This window comes from Orcinus orca, chromosome 15 (genome assembly GCF_937001465.1).
Source record: "Orcinus orca chromosome 15, mOrcOrc1.1, whole genome shotgun sequence".
NCBI lineage: Eukaryota > Metazoa > Chordata > Mammalia > Artiodactyla > Delphinidae > Orcinus > Orcinus orca.
The window spans coordinates 43,277,001-43,298,543 of record NC_064573.1 but is presented as its reverse complement, the minus strand read 5'-3'; the positions used below and the strand labels follow the sequence as shown (position 1 = coordinate 43,298,543).

General features: G+C 39.6%; 1 long non-coding RNA gene across 1 annotated transcript in view; it reads right to left on the bottom strand.

Annotated features, from left to right (window-relative positions):
• The window catches only part of LOC117202818 (uncharacterized), a 56,244-nt gene extending 43,951 nt beyond the window's left edge, over nt 1-12,293 (bottom strand). Inside the window, exon 1 of the long non-coding RNA XR_004485292.2 lies at nt 12,131-12,293. This is a non-coding gene — a long non-coding RNA (uncharacterized LOC117202818). The remainder of the gene's footprint in view (nt 1-12,130) is intronic.
• Between the last annotated feature and the right edge of the window lie 9,250 nt (nt 12,294-21,543).

Below are 21,543 nucleotides of genomic sequence, written 5' to 3'. Positions count from 1 at the left end.
TGTTTTTTCTTTATTCTGTTCCTCAGCAGTGAATTCCACCATTCTGTCTTCCAGGTCACTTATCCATTCTTCTGTCTCAGTTATTCTGCTATTGATTCCTTCTAGTGTACTTTTCATTTCAGTTATTGTATTGTTCATCTCTGTTTGTTTGTTCTTTAATTCTTCTAGGTCTTTGTTAAACATTTCTTACATCCTCTCGATCTTTGCCTCCATTGTTTTTCCGAGGTCCTAGATCATCTTCACTATCATTATTCTGAATTCTTTTTTCTGGAAGATTGCCTATCTCCACTTCATTTAGTTGTTTTTCTGGGGTTGTATCTTGTTCCTTCATCTGGTACATAGCCCTTTGCCTTTTCATCATGTCTATCTTTCTGTGAATGTGGTTTTTGTTCCACAGGCTGCAGGACTGTAGTTCTTCTTGCTTCTGCTGTCTGCCCTCTGTTTGATGAGGCTAAGAGGCTTGTGCAAGTTTCCTGATGGGAAGGACTGGTGGTGGCTAGAGCTGACTGTTGCTCTGGTGGACAGAGCTCAGTAAACTTTAATCCGTTTGACTGCTGATGGTTGGGGCTGGGTTCCCTCCCTGTTGGTTGTTTGGCCTGAGGCAACCCAACACTGGAGCTTACCTGGGCTCTTTGGTGGGGTAATGGCAGACTCTGGGAGGGCTCATGCCGAGGAGTACTTCCCAGAACTTCTGCTGCCAGTGCCCTTGTCCCCACGGTGAGCCACAGCCACCTCCTGCCTCTGCAGAGGACCCTCCAACACTAGCAGGTAAGTCTGGTTCAGTCTCCCCTGGGGTCACTGCTCCTTCTCCTGGGTCCCGATGCACACACTACTTTGTGTGTGCCCTCCAAGAGTGGAGTCTCTGTTTCCTCCAGTCCTGTTGAAGTCCTGCTATCAACTCACACTAGAGTTCAAAATCTGATTCTCTAGGAATTCCTCTTCCCGTTGCCAGACCCCTAGGTTGGGAAGCCTGACGTGGAGCTCAGAACTTCACTCCAGTGGGTGGACTTCTGTGTTATATGTGTTCTCCAGTATCTGAGTAACCCACCCAACAGTTATGGGATTTGATTTTACTGTGATTGTGCCCCTCTTACCTTCTTATTGTGGCTTCTCCTTTGTCTTTGGATGTGGGGTATCTTTTTTGGTGAGTTCCAGTGTCTTCCTGTTGATGATTGTCCAGCAGCTAGTTGTGATTCTGGTGTTCTCACAAGAGGGAGTGAGAGCACATGCTTTTACTCCACCATCTTGGTTCAGGGTCACAAATTTTGCTTCTTCCTTAGTTTTTCCCACCAAAATTATCAGCTCTGTGAAGGCACCATCAATGGCTGCTGGTTTATTGTATTTCCAGTGCCTTGTTCTGTGCGGTTCTGGAGAGGAGAGGGCCCCACACCATGCAGGGCTGCACAGGGAAATGGTGAGGGTCGTCTCCGGGCACAGAGAAAGAGGCAACTTACAGCTGAAGCCTTTACCGTGCTTTCCTTGGAAAGAAACAGGTGAGGCAGATTCCATCCAGAAGTCTTGATTGGCAAATGGATGAATTGAGCGCTCAACTGAGCAATCAATGAATGGACCAACTAGGTTTCACACTGGTAGCACAGATGCTGTACTCACAAATGGCTCTTCATCTGAGACACAGGGAGGGACACTTCCTCAACAGCTAACAGTGAAGGGAAGCATCACAAAAATTAGACTCCACCATGACCTAACCCGACAGCCGTGCCAGCTGCCGAGCCTCAGGTGAGCCCTTGTCTTTGCCTAGGGCCGTGGGCGCAGGGGTCGGGACCTGGAGGCTGCCTGCGGATCTGGGAGCTACCTAGGTGGCCCCGCCCAGGCTTAGCTGGGCAAGCGCCTGCCACCAACAGTTCTTGATAGGACTTGCTTAAACACAAACTTAATAATAATTGATTTAAACAATTCTTTAATTTTTAATAATCTAGTAAGAATTATGATTACCTGATGTACACCCATCATTTATGCAGCTTCTGACAATCAATAAATATAAGTTGATTGAATAAAAGAATGAACCATTAAATGATTATTATAAATTACCATATATGCTTAGACACATTTCTAGTCTGTCCTTTATTACACTGACATATTATTAAGTATGCTGATAATTCTGACTATTGTTACAGATGTACTACATTGTTTTTAGTATGTTTTGATATCTGGTAAGTGCAGTCACCACCCATTACCTTTTTTTTTTAAACTTATCTTGGCACTTCTGATACACTCAAGTTTAGAAAAAATAGCAAACAATGGAATTTTGATTAAAAATAAAATTAAATTGAATATATAAATGAATAACTTTGAGCCATTCAAAAATAGCATTAATCTAACGCTTTGCCTTTTCTAGTGTGATATTTTACACAGGATAAATACTTCAGAAAAAAGTTAAAACTTCTGGAAATTTGAGACTGCTGATAAATACTTTTCATTATAACCATTGACTGGTTGATAGTTTTTATTTTCTTTCAAAACCATTTCCTCTATTTCTTATATATAAGCTCAGTATCCAAAAAAAAAACAAAAAACAAAAAACAAAAAAACAAAACCAAAAAACCCCAGAAAATCGTACAGTAGAGGGCAAAATAAAGTTCCCAATAGTAAGATACAATTCATTTACTTTCCATCATAATATATTTCAAAAACAACCATGAAAACCAAATAAATGAATCCTAAATATTATACTTATTAAACATATTACATGGAAAAAATCCCATTCCCAAAAAGCCAGTTACTGTCACTAAATATGATATACAATTTTTTACTTTTTTCTTGAATGTTAACCATGTGTCCATGTGTAAATGGTTGTTGCAATCTTTTAAACATGGACTAAATAATAAATACAGATAATAAAAATTAATTTGTGAAAACTTCTTTAAATTCTATTTCAGCTTATTTGAAATAAAAGTAAGTGAAAAAATAGAGTTCATACTAGGAAAGAATTACTGTTGGAGATCTGCCAGTGCTTTTGTGGATTGTTAAGAAAGTGAATAAGCAAAAGATTGTGTCGTATCATTTTAAAAAATAACAAAATTAAGTGAAATTGAATGCAGAAAAAAATGATAAAGGAAAAGGCAATAAAACCATTCCAATAATTATACGAATAAATCCTTTTTTGCAGCTAAAGATGGTGATTGGTACTGAACTGTTGGCAAGTGGGTATCACATGCTGGCACAAAGTGCTTGTTCATTAGCTCATAAGCAGTTTGAGTTGTGCATAAGAAAGGTAATGCAGTGGTACCAATATACAATGTGGAAAAAGTGAGTTGAGGGGAAAAAATGAAAATTGAGGGCTATCTGTATTTACTGTCACTGGCATAAAGGATCAACCTTAAGTATTGAAAAATTTTTTCTTAAAAAGACCACGCCTTGGTTAGAAATCCATAGAGCTGAGTTTCCCTGTGATGAGTAAGATGACTGAGTTAAAGGTAACAGAGATGCTGAATGTGTGTTTAATAGGAGGCAGTGAGTATGTGTGGTGAGTGATGATGAGGTGTTAGTACAAAAGTCACAGTGTTTGCATGTGATCAGCATAAGTATTGCTTGACTGGGAAGTCTTATCTATTTAACAAGGAGGCACTGATGGGGTGGAGACTTTTGTATGAGTAAGGCATGAGCCACCAGGTGTGGGGAACCTGAAGCTAGATAGGAACTGTAAATAAAAGAGTGAAAAAATAAATATTTATTATCATGCACCAAGCATTATGCTAATTACTTTTCAAATATTTTCTCATTCAATCCACCCTATGATCTTCCTTTTAAAGATGAAGAAAAGTGAGAAAAAGAAAAATGATATGGGAGCCCCTGTGACCTCATTTCAATGCTCATTCATTCATTCATTAAAAATGTTATTAGGGCTTCCCTCGTGGCGCAGTGGTTGAGAGTCCGCCTGCCGATGCAGGGAACACGGGTTCATGCCCCAGTCTGGGAAGATCCCACATGCCGCGGAGCAGCTGGGCCCGTAAGCCATGGCCACTGAGCCTGCGCGTCCGGAGCCTGTGCTCCGCAACGGGAGAGGCCACAACAGTGAGAGGCCTGTGTACCGCATAAAAAAAAATGTTTTTAGTATTTCACTATTACCTGTGAGCTGAGTGCTGGGAACGGAGAGGTTGAATTAAGGTCCTTGCCATCAAGAACCTCACAGTCAGATGCAGGAAGAAATAAGAGTTAAAATACAGTATGACAAGTGTTTCATGAGGGGTGTGAATGAGAGGGCTATGGGAGAAGAGAGGGGTGCCCAGCTGAGTGGAGTTGAGAAAGGCTTCTCTGAAGAAGTGACCTTTCAGCTGGGTCTGGCAGGACTGCAGGAAATAGCCAAATGAAGAAACAGGAATGGCATTCCAGGTCAATAGAACAGAATGGGGGAGAGACACACACACAGAGAGAGAGAGAGAGAAAGAGAGAGAGAGAGAGAGAGAGAGAAAGAGAGGGAAACTGGCTAATCTCTTAGCATAGTAAGGCTGGGGAATGAAGGAGGATGGTTCTATAAACAAGAAGTCTGAGGCCTAAATATTATGAAATTCTAAGGATATTTTAACTTTAACCTGGAAGGTAAAGAGAACCAGGAGAACAGTGACTACAAAATCACTTGTGAAGTTTGCTCTGGAGTAGATAGGAGGAGGATGAGTCTGTTGGTGAGGAGATCAGAGGAAGTTCTCTCAATGAAACAAAGCAGTGAGGAACTGCTTTGAGTTTCATCTACACGTCCTGATCCCTGGGCTAACTGAATAATTAACTGCCCATGTCACAAAATCATATTTGAATTGTGCATTTCACATAATCAGCAAATGGTGGCAACCAGTTATGCCAGCTATGTCCCAAAGATGGCACTCTAACCTAAAAACACCAAGCCAGTAAATGCCGTTAAAACTGGATAACCCTCCTGGAAGATCATCTGCTGAAGGAGCAGAACATGAACACTAAGACCCAGGCTTTCACCTCAAGAATAATATGCTTTCTACTTTTACAAGGAATAGAAATGAAATCAACAGAAAAATCAGTGTTAGGATTTTAAGACTTTTTTTGCTATTGGTGAACCACTGATTATATTCCTAGCATAAAATTAATGTGTGGGGCTTCCCTGGTGGTGCAATGGTTGAGAGTCCGCCTGCCAATGCAGGGGACACGGGTTCGTGCCCCGGTCTGGGAGGATGCCACATGCCGCGGAGCGGCTGGGCCCGTGAGCCATGGCCGCTGAGGCTGCGCGTCCGGAGCCTGTGCTCCGCAATGGGAGAGGCCACAACAGTGAGAGGCCCGCGTACCGCAAATTAAAAAAAAAAATTAATGTGTGCTTACTGTAGAAAATTTAGAAAATATAAAAAGAGACAAGCCTCTTAGATAGCCTCATTCACCAGAGGACAGACAGCAGAAGCAAGAACTACAATCCTGCAGCCTGTGGAACAAAAACCACATTCACAGAAAGACAGACAAGATGAAAAGGCAGAAGGTTATGTACCAGATGAAGGAACAAGATAAAACCCCAGAAAAACAACTAAATGAAGTGGAGATAGGCAATCTTCCAGAAAAAGAATTCAGAATAATGAGAGTGAAGATGATCCAGGATCTCAGAAAGAATGGAGGCAAAGATCGAGAAGATGCAAGAAATGTTTAACAAAGACCTAGAAGAATTAAAGAACAAACAAACATAGATGAACAATACAATAACTGAAATGAAAAATACACTAGAGGGAATCAATAGCATAGTAACTGTGGCAGAAGAACGGATAAGTGACGTGGAAGATAGAATGGTGGAATTCACTTCTACAGAACAGAATAAAGAAAAAACAATGAAAAGAAATGAAGACAGCCTAAGAGACCTCTGGGACAACATTAAATGCAACAACATTCACATTATAGGGGTCCCAGAAGAAGAGAGAGAAAAAGGACCCAAGAAAATATTTGAAGAGATTATAGTAAAAAACTTCCCTAACATGGGAAAGGAAACAGCCACCCAAGTCCAGGAAGCGCAGAGAGTCCCATACAAGATAAACCCAAGGAGAAACATGCTGAGACACATAGTAATCAAATTGGCAAAAATTAAAGACAAAGAAAAATTATTGAAAGCAGCAAGGGAAGAACAACAAATAACATACAAGGGAACTCCCATAAAGTTAACAGCTGATTTCTCAGCAAAACCTCTACAAGCCAGAGGGAGTGGCATGACATAATTAAAGTGATGAAAGGGAAGAACCTACAACCAACATTATTCTACCTGGCAAGGATCTCATTCAGATTCAATGGGGAAATCCAAAGCTTCATGGACAAGCAAAAGCTAAGAGAATTCAGCACCACCAAAACAGCTCTACAACAAATGCTAAAGGACCTTCTCTAGGCAGGAAACACAAGAGAAGGAAAAGACCTACAAAAACAAACTGAAAACAATTAAGAAAATGGTAATAGTAATATACATATTGATAATTACCTTAAACGTGAATGGATTAAATGCTCCAACCAAAAGACATAGGCTCACTAAATGGATACAAAAACAAGACCCATATATATGCTGTCTACAAGAAACCCACTTTAGACCTAGGGAAACAAACAGACTGAAAGTGGGGGGGTGCAAAAAGATATTCCATGCAAATGGAAATCAAAAGACAGCTGGAGTAGCAATACTCAGATCAGATAATATAGGCTTTAAAATAAAGAATGTTACAAGGGACAAGGAAGGACACGACATAATGATCAAGGAGTCAATCCAAGATGTACCCAACATAGAAGCACCTCAATACCTAAGGCAACTGCTAACAGCTATACAAGAGGAAATTGATACTAATGCATTAATAGTGGGGGATATTAACACCTCACTTACACCAATGGACAGATCATCCAAACAGAAAATTGATAAGGAACACAAGCTTTAAATGGCACAATAGACCAGATAGATTTAATTGATATTTATAGGACATTCCATCCAAAAACAGCAGATTACACTTTCTTCTCAAGTGCTCACAGAACATTCCCAGGATAGATCACATCTTGGGTCACAAATCAAGCCTCAGTAAATTGAAGAAAATTGAAATCATATCAAGCATCTTTTCAGACCACAATGCTGTGAGATTAGAAATCAATTACAGGGAAAAAAATGTAAAAAACAGAAACACATTGAGGCTAATAAATACATTACTAAATAACCAAGAGATCGCTGAAGAAATCAAAGAGGAAATCAAAAAATACCTAGAGACAAATGACAATGAAAACACGATGATCCAAAACCTATGGGATGCAGCAAAAGCAGTTCTAAGAGGGAAGTTAATAGCTATACAAGCCTATCTCAAGAAACAAGAAAAATCTCAAAAAATCTAACCTTACACCTAAAGGAACTAGAGGAAGAAGAACGAAAAAAACTCAAAGTTAGCAGAAGGAAAGAAATCATAAAGATCAGAACAGAAATAAATGAAATCAAAAAAAGAAAACAATACAAGATCAATAAAACTAAAAGCTGGTTCTTTGAGAACATAAACAAAATTGATAAACCATTAGCCAGACTCATCAAGAAAAAGAGGGAGAGGACTCAAATCATTAAAATTAGAAATGAAAACAGAGAAGTTACAACAGACAGCACAGAATTACAAGGCATCCTAAGAGACTACTACAAGCAACTCTATGCCAATAAAAGGGAAGAAATGGAAATGGAAATGGAAAAATTCTTAGAAAGGTAGGATCTTCCAAGACTGAACCAGGAAGAAACAGAAAATATGAACAGAGCAATCACAAGTAATGAAACTGAAGCTGTGATTAAAAATTTTCCAACAAATAAAAGTCCAGGACCAGATGGCTTCACAGGTGAATTCTATCAAACATTTAGAGAAGAGTTAACACCCATCCTTCTCAAACTCTTCCAAAAAATTGCAGAGGAAAGAACACTCCCAAACTCATTCTATGAGGCCACCATCACCGTGATACCAAAACCAGACAAAGATACTACACAAAAAGAAAATTATAGACCAATATCACTGATGAATATAGATGCAAAAATGCTCAACACAATACAACCAAACAGAATCCAACAACACATTAAAAGGATCATACACCATGCTCAGGTGGGATTTATCCCAGGGATGCAAGGATTCTTCAATATACGCAAATCAATCATTGTGATACAACATATTAACAAATTGAAGAATAAAAACCATATGATCATCTGAATAGATGCAGAAAAAGCTTTTGACAAAATTCAACACCCTTTTATGATGAAAACTCTCCAGAGGGAACCTACCTCAACATAATAAAGGCCATATATGACAAATCCACAGCAAACGTCATTCTCAATGGTGAAAAACTGAAAGCATTTCCTCTAAGATCAGGAACAAGACAAGGATGTCCACTCTCACCACTATTATTCAACATAGTTTTGGGAGTCCTAGCCATGGCAATCAGGGAAGAAAAAGAAATAAAAGGAATGCAAATTGGAAAAGAAGTAGTAAAACTGTCACTGTTTGCAGCTGATGTGATACTCTACATAGAGAATCCTAAAGATGCCACAAGAAAACTACTAGAGCTAATCAATGAATTTGGTAAAGTTGCAGGATACAAAATTAATGCACAGAAATCCTTTGCATTCCTATACACTAATGATGAAAGATCTGAAAGAGAAATTAAGGAAACACTCCCATTTACCATTGCAACAAAACACATAAAATACCTAGCCATAAACACACCTAGGGAGACAAAAGAGCTGTATGCAGAAAACTATAAGACACTGATGAAAGTAATTAAAGATGATACTAACAGTTGGAGAGATATACCGTATTCTTGGATTGGAAGAATCAATATTGTGAAAAAGACTATACTACACAAAGCAATCTACAGATTCAATGTAATCCATATCAAATTACGAGTGGCTTTTTTTTACAGAACTAGAACAAAAAATCTTAAAATTTGTATGGAGACATGAAACACCCTGAATAGCTGAAGCAGTCTTGAGGGAAAAAAAACGGAGCTGGAGGAACCAGACTCCCTGACTTCAGACTATACTACAAAACTACAGTAATCAAGACAATATGGTACTGGCACAAAAACAGAAATATAGATCAATGGAACAAGATAGAAAGCCCACAGATAAACCCATGCACCTATGGTCAACTAATCTATGACAAAGGAGGCAAGGATATATAATAGAGAAAAGACAGTCTCTTCAATAAGTGGTGCTGGGAAAACTGGACAGCTACATGTAAAAGAATGAAACTAGAGCACTCCCTAACACCATACAGAAAAATAAACTCAAAATGGATTAGAGACCTAAATGTAAGACTGGACACTATAAAACTCTTAGAGGAAAACATAGGAAGAACACTCTTTGACATAAATCACAGCAAGATATTTTTTGATCCGCCTCCTAAAGTAATGGAAATAAAAACAAAAATAAACAAATGGGACTTAATGAAACTTAAAAGCTTTTGCACAGCATAGGAAACTACAAACAAGATGAAAAGACAACCCTCAGAATAGGAGAAAATATTTGCAAATGAATCAACAGACAAAGAATTAATCTCCCAAATATATAAACAGCTCATGCAGGTCAACATTAAAAAAAAACAACCCAATCCAAAAATGGACTGAAGACCTAAATAGACATTTCTCCAAATGTCCAAAGAAGGCATACAGATGGGTAAGAAGCACATGAAAAGGTGCTCAACATCACTAATTATTAGAGAAATGCAAATCAAAACTACAATGAGGTATCACCTCACACCAGTTAAAATGGACATCATCAGAAAATGTACAAACAACAAATGCTGGAGAGGTTGTGGAGAAAAGGGAACCCTCTTGCCCTCTTGGTGGGAATGTAAATTGATACAGCCACTATGGAGAACAGTATGGAGATTCCTTTAAAAACTAAAAATAGAATTACCATATGATCCAGCAATCCCACTACTGGGCATTTACCCAGAGAAAACCATAATTCATAAAGACATGCACCCCAATGTTCCTTGCAGCACTATTTACAATAGCCAGGTCATGGAAGCAACTTAAATGCCCATCGACAGACAAATGGATAAAGAAGTTGTGGTACATATATAGAATGGAATATTACTCAGCCATAAAAAGGAACGAAATTGGGTCCTTTGTAGAGACATGGATGGATCTACAGAGTGTCATTCAGAGTGAAGTAAGTCAGAAGAGAAAAACAAATATCATATATTAACGTATATTTGTGGAACCCAGAAAAATGGTACACATGACTGGTTTGCAGGGCAGAAATTGAGACACAGATGTAGAGAACAAACGTATGGACACCAGGGGTCAAAAATGGTGGGGGGTTGGAGGTGGCGGTGTGATGAATTGGGAGATTGGATTTGACATGTATACAGTGATGTGTATAAAACTGATGACTAATAAGAACCTGCTGTTTTAAAAAATTAAATAAAATTCAAAAAAAAATAAATAAAAAGAAAATGGAAATCATGTTCCATTACCCAGAGACATCTACTGCTCACACCATGATAGTTTTCCTTTCAGTTAATGCTATCATAACTCTACCCTTTGGCTGACAGCTAATGCCTAAGAAAACCAAATCTGTAGTTAGTACTTATTCTCTACACCCTTTCTCTACAACCTTATTCATTGCATATAATTTTAAAGTTGAGATTATTATAAACAAAAGTTTGTGCCTACCATTTATATTTAAAATTCTTTAAAAGTATTTTAGGGGATATTTCATTCCATTAATGAACATTGAGGTTTCTTCCACTTCTTTTATATTGTAAATAGTGACATGATTTATATCTTCATGTGTATAGTTTTGCATGCACTTTGCATTATTTCCTTTTGAATTGAAATTTCTGGGTCAAAGACTATGCACATATTTTAAAATCTGTATATTATAACACATTATTAACAAGGTAGTCCAGGATGTTAGTGAAAACACCTTATACACTTCAGTGCCATAATCATAGCTATATTTTTTACATTTCTGGAGTTCCAGTTCCCTTCCAGTTCTGAGATTGAGTCCGAGTATCCAATAGATGTTTCTTATTACTATGAAGCTCATATTCATTTGTAAGGATGCCAGCACTCTAGAGGAATATTTAGATAGATATCCCGTGCTATCAAGGCTTAAGTTGTCACAGGTTACTTTTGATGGCCACAAAACTTACTCAGTTTTTAGACTGAAGACAATACAGGCTCTGCTGTCTTTGTATAATGTGTTCAGCCCTGATCTATGTAGGTATAATCCTAGAACCAAAGTATTGAGCTACAATTTTCTTTTAAAATACCAAATTATCATCTAACAATTTAAGCCCTGAAAAGCATCTCTCCCCCAAAAAAGTCATGAGAAAGTCTGCACCACAATGCCACACTGGCACACCCAGGTACCACCTGTGGCCTCACTGATAAAACTAGGTTAACCATCCAACAGAAAGAATCCTTAGATTTAAATATGTGCTTTAGAGGGAAAAAATATTCCCAGCAAAAATAGGACATGATCTGACATGATGATGGTAAATCCCATCCTGGGATGGCACTTATTACTTACCTGTGGCCTTAATTTCAAAATATTTGAGATTTTTACAGTGTCCAGAATACATTAAACCCTGACTAACCTTTCACAATTGGTGGATTTCAATCAGGTTCTAGCCTGTTCCTTGTTATTTTACATTTCCGCAGTTTGAAACCAATGTTTCCTCCCCTCACCCAGCCTCCCTTAACTTAGAGAATTTACATCTTCTGCTTCACCTGCACTGACATACTGGGAGGAGAGAAGATACTGTGACAAATGACACTGAAAAATTAAGATTAAATGTTCAACTCTTGAATGGAGAGGATGGAAGACCTGGACCCATCAGGGAAATTTGGCTTATACACTTATCCTTTTCACAACAATTACAAGCTGGAGTGCAAACCCTAAACAAATATCACAAGCTAACAAGATTCATTAACTGTTTCTGATGGCTGTTATCTATTCATACAGAGTATAATCTTCACAGAATGGTTAGAATCAAGATGCTTCCAACTAACTACCGATATCGACTAGTACTTTTAGACCAAATCACACAGCAAGCACTAAAACAGTTAACTGGAACCTTAACACTTTTCCGCCCATTCCAATTTCACAAAATTTATCAGTGAAAACCAACTGATTACCTAAAGAAATGGAAAAAAAGAAAGTTAAATCCTTTACCATATTCTGGTAGTCAACTATTTTAGGGAGTTAATGCCTTCCTCTCTCAATCTTCAGATTTTCTCATGGGAGGCTCAGGGGAGCCTCATTTTCTGCTGAGAGGAAGCAAGCATGAGAATCTGAAAGAGAAGCTATTCTCTACCAGAACAAGAGGGAACAGGACACCTACCCTCCATTAACTCTTGCCTCTCCCAGTCTCTCTCCAAGTCACAGTTCCCTTCTGCCCTGTACCACAGGCTACCTCAGAAAGGAGTACCCAGCAGCAGGTCAGGAGGACACCAGACTCCTCCCTCCACACTCTTCCCTTCCCTAGAGAGAGAAGGAGGAAGGGGAGAAAAGACCACAGAAAATTCCACTGGCTTAGCAATTATGGTTTCCCTAGAATCGAAAGGGATGTCCTTTCTCCGAAGGTAAGGGTGTGTTCAGCTCACTGCATGTTTTGGCAAAGTACTTGTGAAGCATCCTCAGCTAAGACAGAAAAATATGTAGCCTAGCAGGAAAAAAAGGGCTGAGAAATGATACCTGAAATTAAAACCACTAAGCTCCATGATAGACTGATTAGCAGTGATTACTTAGAAAACATCCATCACATTGTCAACTGGAAAATCTGTGCAAAATGAAAATTGGTTTATAAGGAGTTTTGAAATCTGGATCAACTGTTGATTTTAAGTGTCAGGTACAATAATTAGTAGTAACCATACCTCCTGGATTTCCAGGATGGGTTCACACTGATCACCAGCTCTTTCAGTCTTAACTTAAAATCATCAATCTGTTATCCCCTTATGTACTCATTCTTGTTAGACTAAGTTGAGTTTTAGAAAATACAGTCACCCTTGTAGGCATCCATTAAATATCTGACAATCGCATATGACCAGTTAGTCATCTAAAATCTTTCATAGCATGAACTGAATTAGTTCATTTCTTTCCATGCCTATAGATACACCTTGATCCAAGACTCTACCACAGTCTCATTCATCTTTGTGTCTCAAGATCGCCAAAAAGCACATGAAAAGCTGCTCAACATCACTAATTATTAGAGAAATGCAAATCAAAACTACCATGAGGTATCACCTCACACCAGTTAGCATGGGCATCATCAGAATATCTACAAACAATAAATGCCGGAGAGGGTGTGGAGAAAAGGGAACCCTCTTGCACTGTTGGTGGGAATGTAAATTGATACAGCCACTATGGAGAACAGTATGGAGGTTCCTTAAAAAACTAAAAATAGAATTACCATATGACCCAGCAATCCCACTCCTAGGCGTATATCTGGAGAAAACCAGAATTCGAAATGCATCCCGATGTTCATTGCAGCACTATTTACAATAGCCAGGTCATGAAAGCAACCTAAATGTCGGTCGACAGAGGAATAAAGAAGATGTGGTACATATATAGAATGGAATATTACTCAGCCATAAAAAGGAACGAAATTGGGTCCTTTGTAGAGACGTGGATGGATCTAGAGATTGTCATACGGAGTGAAGTAAGTCAGAAAGAGAAAAACAAGTATCGCATATTAACGCATATATGTGGAATCTAGAAAAATGGTACAGATGAACCAGTTTGCAAGGCAGAAATAGAGACACAGATGTAGAGAACAAACTTATGGACACCAAAGGGGGAAAGTGGGTGGGGGGTGGTGGGATGAACTGGGAGATTGGGATTGACATATATACACTAATATGTATTAAATAAATAACTAATAAGAACCTGCTGTATAAAAGTAAATAAATAAAATTAAATTTTAAAAAATTAACTTTTATAATCTGAATAAATAAATAAATATATTCAATATACATGGAAAATATACTTAATTGAATTACCCTTATTCAATCAATTCTTAACATTGTTATCAAAATTGTCTCTTCTAGTAGCTGTAGATTATGGGAGGATCTATGCTTTTAAAAGAAAAATCATGAAGAGATATTAAACGTCTACGTTCCAAGGCTTGCAGCTCTGCATAACTAGACTGAGAATTCTATTCATATTTGGGTTCAATTCTTGGACAAGTCACTTAAGTTTCTTCACCGTACTTTGCTTATTTGTGAAATTAGAGAATTGGATTAAATCAATGTTTTTATACTGTGGGTCACACCCCCCAATAATGAGTCATGAAGTCAATTTAGCAAGCCTATATAGGGAAATATTTTTAATGGAATTAGATAGAACATAAAAGAAAAGGAAATAGCAGAGTATATCACACATAGTAAGAGTATGTGCTTGCATTATGTGTGTATTGGTTGTTGACATAACTATATTTTTGACCATGGTTAAAAGAAGTTTGAACACCTCTAGACTAGATCATCTTAAGTTTCCTCAGAGTCTCAAATGCTTGAACTTTAGGAATAAGTTGAAAGAGGAATAGGAAGGCCTTTAGTGGTAGGAATGGGAAGTTAGAGTGACAGAGGACAGTGTCTCTTGGAGCAGAGCAAAAGCTGTGCAGGTAAGAGATAATTCAGTGCCTTTAATATTATCCACATCATATGAAGATAAGCAGTCAGTATATCTTTTATACAGAATACCTCTTCCTGGAGAGCACTGGGAAAATAAGAAAGTTATCAAATCCCTGGAGGACTATAGAAGAGTTTGTAAAAATTAGTACACAGTGATCCTCATTTACCAAAGGCCTATTATAATTGTTACTAAGGGAAGACCGTTTACGTATATGGAGGAAAGGGAGGCTCCATGTAGGTTATAGGTATATCCTATCTTCATTCATTTAAATTGAACCTAGCAGACCCCATTTCTGCCTCTCTTTGCTTTGATCTTCAACTTCTGGAGTATGAGATAGCTTGCACTTTGTAGATGATGAGACACGTGCCCGTAATTCCTGCCCAGTAGTGACTTGTCATCCTAACCTGGACACCGGGGATGGGACTGGTGCCCAGTCTCCACCGTAGACAAACCATGCAGTGATAGGCAAGTCCCATACCTCTCTGGGCTTCGCAAGCATCCCCTTCAAAATGTGAGTTTCTTGGACAACATATGTCTCTGTGTATGAAATTGCCCAGATCTCATCTGCTCTCACTATATCAAGTCTTTCCTAAAATGAGAATGACCTGAGGCATTCCAGGTATTTTGTTCAAGAAGAAACCAGTTTCAGAGGATCCCCCTTTGGGAGTAAAACCCCAGGTACACAATTTCCAGGATATTTTATGGTCAACTGAGAAAATTAGGAATGAAGCTTCATGGAGAGAAATGAACTGTTGTTCCCTGAGGGATAAGTTTCCGAAAGAAACTTCAGAATTACTTCAGATTTTGTGTTACCGCGCCCCTTTCTGTGTGCTGCCCTTCTTAATGGACTCGAGAGGGGGCATCAGACTTACTGAGTCCACTCGCACATGCTCAATCCCCCCCCCCACCAATACACACAATAGCTTGCTTTTCTTCAAGCTCTAGCAGAATGGGTTTTAATTAAGTCTAAATGGATACCAAGCAATTTTATTAGTTGGATCTTCTTTAAGAGTGAAAAAAAGTTTGGAAGAGGGGGCATTTATATTTTCTAGTGAAAATACGGAGCGTAAAATTTCCTCTGATAAATAGAGTAATACAAATTTCAGATCTACATTCTGCCCCCAGGTAGTGTGGAAAAGGGAAAACTAATAGAAAGAAAAGACAGAATGGATGGATATGGTGAGGACGGCTTTCCTCCTGAAGCAGCAGGAAGAAAAGTGTTGAGAGGGAGGGGGAGGGACTAGGAATCAGGAATGGAGAGAGCAAGCTGCATCCAGACAGCAGACTGGAAGAGGGGTGCACCCTGAAAGGCAAGCAGGAGCCAGTGCTGTGCTCACTAGCCCCAAGGAGCCTGCCACACTCTGGAACCAGTCACACTGGCCCAACCTGATCTCTAACCTCACCAGGAAGCCTGCACAAGACAGAGCAGAGATAATACTTGTTCTAGGATAGACAGTCATTTCCTGGTTTGGAGCTTGTTAAACTGACTAGTTGCCTGTTCTGATTCTTGTTCCTAATTTTTTTTTTTTTTTGCTGTACGAGGGCCTCTCACTGTTGTAGCCTCTCCCGCTGCGGAGCACAGGCTCCGGACGCGCAGGCTCAACGACCATGGCTCACGGGTCAAGCCGCTCTGCGGCATGTGGGATCTTCCCAGACCGGGGCACGAACCCGTGTCCCCTGCATCGGCAGGCGGATTCTCAACCACTGCGCCACCAGGGAAGCCCTCTTTTTCCTAATTTGTACTCCATTCCCATTTTTGTCGTTGTTGTTTTTCTCATACGAGTCCTAAATGCCAAACTCTTGACTTTTATTCTGACTGCTTCTCCCTTAGACCTGACTTGGATTTCTGAGTGCTAGCACAACAAGAACTTTTCCAGATACCGAAAGATGCCCACATCTTACAGTCTGACCTGGTAACTCTGACCCTGATCTTAGATTTTCTCCCAGGATTCCCAGATCTGTTCTTTCAATGGACCACTCAGCGGCATGATTCCTAACCCACATTTTGTTCACACTTTCAATCCACTGACTTCATTTCATTTCAAAAATATTTATTGAGTATCTGGCATGAATAGGCGAGGCACTGGGGCTACAAAGAGGAACCAGACACAGTCCCACCCTTCAGGATGCTACAGACTAGTAAGAGGGATCAACTCTTAAGCAAACATTTCAGGATAATCTTTAAGAAATCTCTACCTATGTGCTACATATGGACATGCAGACCCAGAGCACAGGCTAGTTTGGGAGATCAGAGATGGTATCTGGAGAGGATGAATCCTCAGCTCATTGTTAGGGAAGCATGTAGCAAGGTGGTGATCACAAGGTGGTGGAATGGGGGTGGGGCAACCACCAGCAGTGTGCAGCCTGGTGTGACACAGGCATAAAGAGCATCAAGTACATGTGGGAAATGGTGGCCATGAGACCAAGACGTCCATTGGAACAAATCATGGAAAACCCTGTGTCCACGGTAAAGGGCTGGCAGTTTATCTTACAGCAGTTGAGGAGACACTGAAGGATTTAAGCAAGGAAAGCAAACGCTCAGATTTGTATTTCACATGTGTCTTTTCAGTGCCTCTGTGGTGCTAAATTTGTGGAGAGTAAACCTTGATGAAGGGAAGGAATTGGGCTGATTCTGCTTTCAGTTCTGCACCTCCCAGCCCACCTCTTCCTGTGACAGTCTGTGACCAATTGAGCACAGCTGGAGGCAGCTTCACAAGCAAACTGCTTTGTCTTTTGACATTGAAGGGTATTGCTAATTAGCCAATTTAATATCTAATACATATATTAGATATTAGATATGTACAGTAGTAATTCACGGTTTTTAAAGGTTATACTCCATTTATAGTTATTATAAAATATTGGCTCTATTCCCTGTGTTGTACAATATATCCTTTTAGCTTATTTTATACCTAGTAGTTTGTACCTCTTAATCCCCTACCCTTCTGTTGCCCCTCCCCACTTCCCTCTCTCCACTGGTAACCACAAGTGTGAGTCTGTTTCATTATGTTCACTAGTTTGTTGTAGTGTTTAGATTCCACATATAGGTGATATCATACAGTATTTGTCTTCTCTGTCTGACTTATTTCATTTTGCATGATACCCCAAGTCCGGGCTTCCCTGCTGGTACAGTGGTAAAGAATCCGCCCACCAATGCAGGGTGGGCATAAGATTTGAGAGAGAGTATGTATGTTCCTATGTTCCTATGACCATTTTCTTAATTGTTTTGGGTTTGTTTTTGTAGGTCCTTTTCCTCTCTTTTGATTCTCACTTAGAGAAGTTCCATTAGCATTTGTTGTAGAGCTGGTTTGGTGGTGCTGAATTCTCTTAGCCTTTGCTTTTGATTTCTCCATCGAATCTGAATGAGATCCTTGCTGGGTGGAGTACTCTTGGTTTAGTACTTGCATCACTTTAAGTTTATCATGCCATCACTTTAAGTATATCATGCCACTCCCTTCTGGCTTGTAGAGTTTATGCTGAGAAATCAGCTGTTAACCTTATGGGAGTTCCCTTTTATGTTATTTGTCATTTTTCCCTTGTTGCTTTTAATAATTTTGCTTTGTCTTTAATTTTTGCCAATTTGATTACTATGTGTCTCGGCGTGTTTCTCCTTGGGTTTATCCTGTATGGAATTCGCTGCACTTCCTGGACTTGGGTGGCTATTTCCTTTCACATGTTAGGGAAGTCTTCAACTATAATCTCTTAAATATTTTCTCTGATCCTTTCTCTCTCTCTTCTCCTTCTGGGACCCCTATAATGTGAATGTTGTTGCATTTAATGTTGTCCCAGAGGTCTCTTAGGCTGACTTCATTTCTTTTCATTCTTTTTTCTTTATTCTGTTCCACAGCAGTGAATTCCACCATTCTGTCTTCCAGGTCACTTATCCATTCTTCTGCCTCAGTTATTCTGCTATTGATCCCTTGTAGTGTATTTTTCATTTCAGTTATTGTATTGTTCATCTCTGTTTGTTTGTTCCTTAATTCTTCTAGGTCTTTGTTAAACATTTCTTGCATCTTCTCAATCTTTCTCTCCATTCTTTTTCCAAGATCCTGGTTCATCTTCACTATCATTATTCTGAATTTTTTTTTTGGAAGTTTGCCTGTCTCCACTTCATTTAGTTGTTCTTCTGGGGTTTTATCTTGTTCCTTCATCTGGTACATAGCCCTTTGCCTTTTCATCTTGTCTATCTTTCTGTGAATGTGGTTTTTGTTCCACAGGCTACAGGATTGTAGTTCTTCTTGCTTCTGCTGTCTGCTCTCTGGTGCATGAGTCTATCTAAGAGGCTTGTGGAAGTTTCCTGATGGGAGGGACTGGTGATGGGTAGAGCTGACTGTTGCTCTGGTGGGCAGAGCTCAGAAAAACTTTAATGCATGTGACTGTTGATGGGTGGGGCTGGGTTCCCTCCCTGTTGGTTGTTTGGCCTGAGGCAACCCAACACTGGTGCCTACCTGGGCTCTTTGGTGGGTCTAATGACAGGCTCTGGGAGGGCTCATGCCAAGGAGTAATTCCCAGAACTTCTGCTGCCAGTGTCCTTGTCCCCATGGTGAGCCACAGCCACCCCCCACCTCTGCAGGAGACCCTCCAATACTAGCAGGTAGATCTGGTTCAGTCTCCCCTGAGGTAACTGCTCCTTCCCCTGGGTCCCAATGCACACAGTACTTTATGTGTGTGCCCTCCACGAGTGGAGTCTCTGTTTCCCCCAGTCCTTTCAAAGTCCTGCAATCAATTCCCACTGGGCTTCAAAGTCTGATTCTCTAGGAATTCCTCCTCCCGTTGCCAGACCCCCAGGTTGGGAAGCCTGACCTGGGGCTCAGAACCTTCACTCCAGTGGGTGGACTTCTGTGATATAAGTGTTCTCCAGTCTGTGAGTCAGCCACCCAGCACTTATGGGATTTGATTTTACTGTGATTGCGCCCCTCCTACTGTCTCATTTTGGCTTCTCCTTTGTCTTTGGATGTTGGGTCTTTTTTGGTGAGTTCCAGTGTCTTCCTGTCGATGATTGTCCAGCAGCCAGTTGTGATTCTGGTGTTCTTGCAAGAGGGAGTGAGAGCACGTCCTTCTACTCTGCCATCTTGGTTCCTCTCTCTCAAATCTTATTATTATATCACCTGAGATGGTGAAAAGGCCAGTATGAGGTTAGATCCAGGAGGGATGCTAGGTCTTTTGGATCTAACCAAGATCCAGAATTTACTTAGTTCTGGGTCCAGTTTCTTAGATTGCTATGCTCAGAATCTTAACTTTATTTCCATTTATTATAATCTGATAAATTATTAGCATTTAAATCAACATTTAAATCTCTTAGTAGAACTAAAATATATTTTTATATAAGTACTATTTTCTCATATAAGAAGCAGAAGAGAATTACCTATAATAAACATTATACCTGGGGGAGGGGAGGGAGGAAGGACAATTTCGTACACTATCAGTGGGAATGTAAACTGGTATAGCCTTCTGGGATGACGACCTATTAAAAACTGTACTACATGTGCCCTTTGATCCAGCAGATATACTTGCACAAAATTTTTAAAGATATATTCATTTATTCACTCTGCAAATTGCTGGGAATAAGCTACTAAATGAAATAGATATGATATCTCCCGGATAGAGGGCACAGTCAAGTGGAGAAAGGCAATATAAGCACTCCAACTAAGAAATAACAACGGACACATGGTACTAAGCCCTATACAGGCAGCAAATGGGGATGACAGATAAAATAATGGGGATGACAGTGCCCACGTTAGGGAGTAGGAAGAAAGGACCCCTCTGAGAAGGTCTCATAAGCTACCAACTGATGAATGAGAAGCAGCCAACCAGGCAGGAGAGAAACCGAGTGAAGACCTGAGGCAGGAAAGAGCTGGTGGTTTTTGAAGAACAAAAGAAGGTGCATGTGAGAAGGAAGGAGTGTGTGAAGTGGCTGGAGAGGAATACAGGGAATGGACCAGGCAGTTCCCTGGAAGCCACAACAGGCAGTTTTGATTCTGTTCCAAGTACATTGGAAGCCACGATCCTTTCAAAAATAGCAGTCAGGTTGCTGAGTGAGAGGAGGATTGGGTGAGAGGTGAGAACGGAACAGGAGCTCAGTCCTAGGCCCATTGCCTAGGCTGCCTAAGAGATGCCAGGAATCTGGTGAGTGTGGATGCCCAGAGAAGGAGGGAACTAGATGGATTCAAAATAGATTTTGTAAGTAGATTCCATCTGGTCAAGTTTATCTCCAACCAACCACAAGAACCAAAGAAAAATTTCCTAAAGAAACACATTGTTGAAGTGAACATGAGGCTCATTTGGAAAATTCCTCCATTCACACTCTTTATTACCTTATAAAAATATTCCCACAAATAAGCAATTGCCTAATCAGATTAAACAAAGCCAAAAGATGTTGACCCTAAACCATGGCATAAGTAAAAAATTTTTAACTGTGCATTCACCCATATTTACCCTTCTGAAATTTGGGCTTGAATCAATATATGATAAAAAAAAAATTGCACAAATCTTTTGAAAGAAAGAATTCCAGGAATTACAGAACCATGGTGACCATGCTACATACTCTCTAATAGAAAATTAGATCAATAGCTCTATTTTCACTGATTTTTAAAGTTGCAGACTGTTCTCTGCAAATGCACAATTATTGCATTCTCTGACATTTCTGGATGCCTTCAAGTGATGATCCTAATGAAAGAAGTGTACGATTTCCATTATCTCAAATAACAAAAAGTGATGTATCACTACATTGGCAGGCCATTTCAGGATGTATGTATCATTTTGTTAATGCATGATTTGTGGAACTCATACCTTAATTAATGAAGTTGTGGACATTCAAGAACAATTAAATATCAAGAAGTAGTGATGTCTGACATATAAGATATAGTATATACATGTTTCCAGTCAAAACAAACAAAAACCAGTGAAGGCTTGCCACTGAAAGCAGTCTTATTAACATCCTCTACTTGGTGAATAATAGA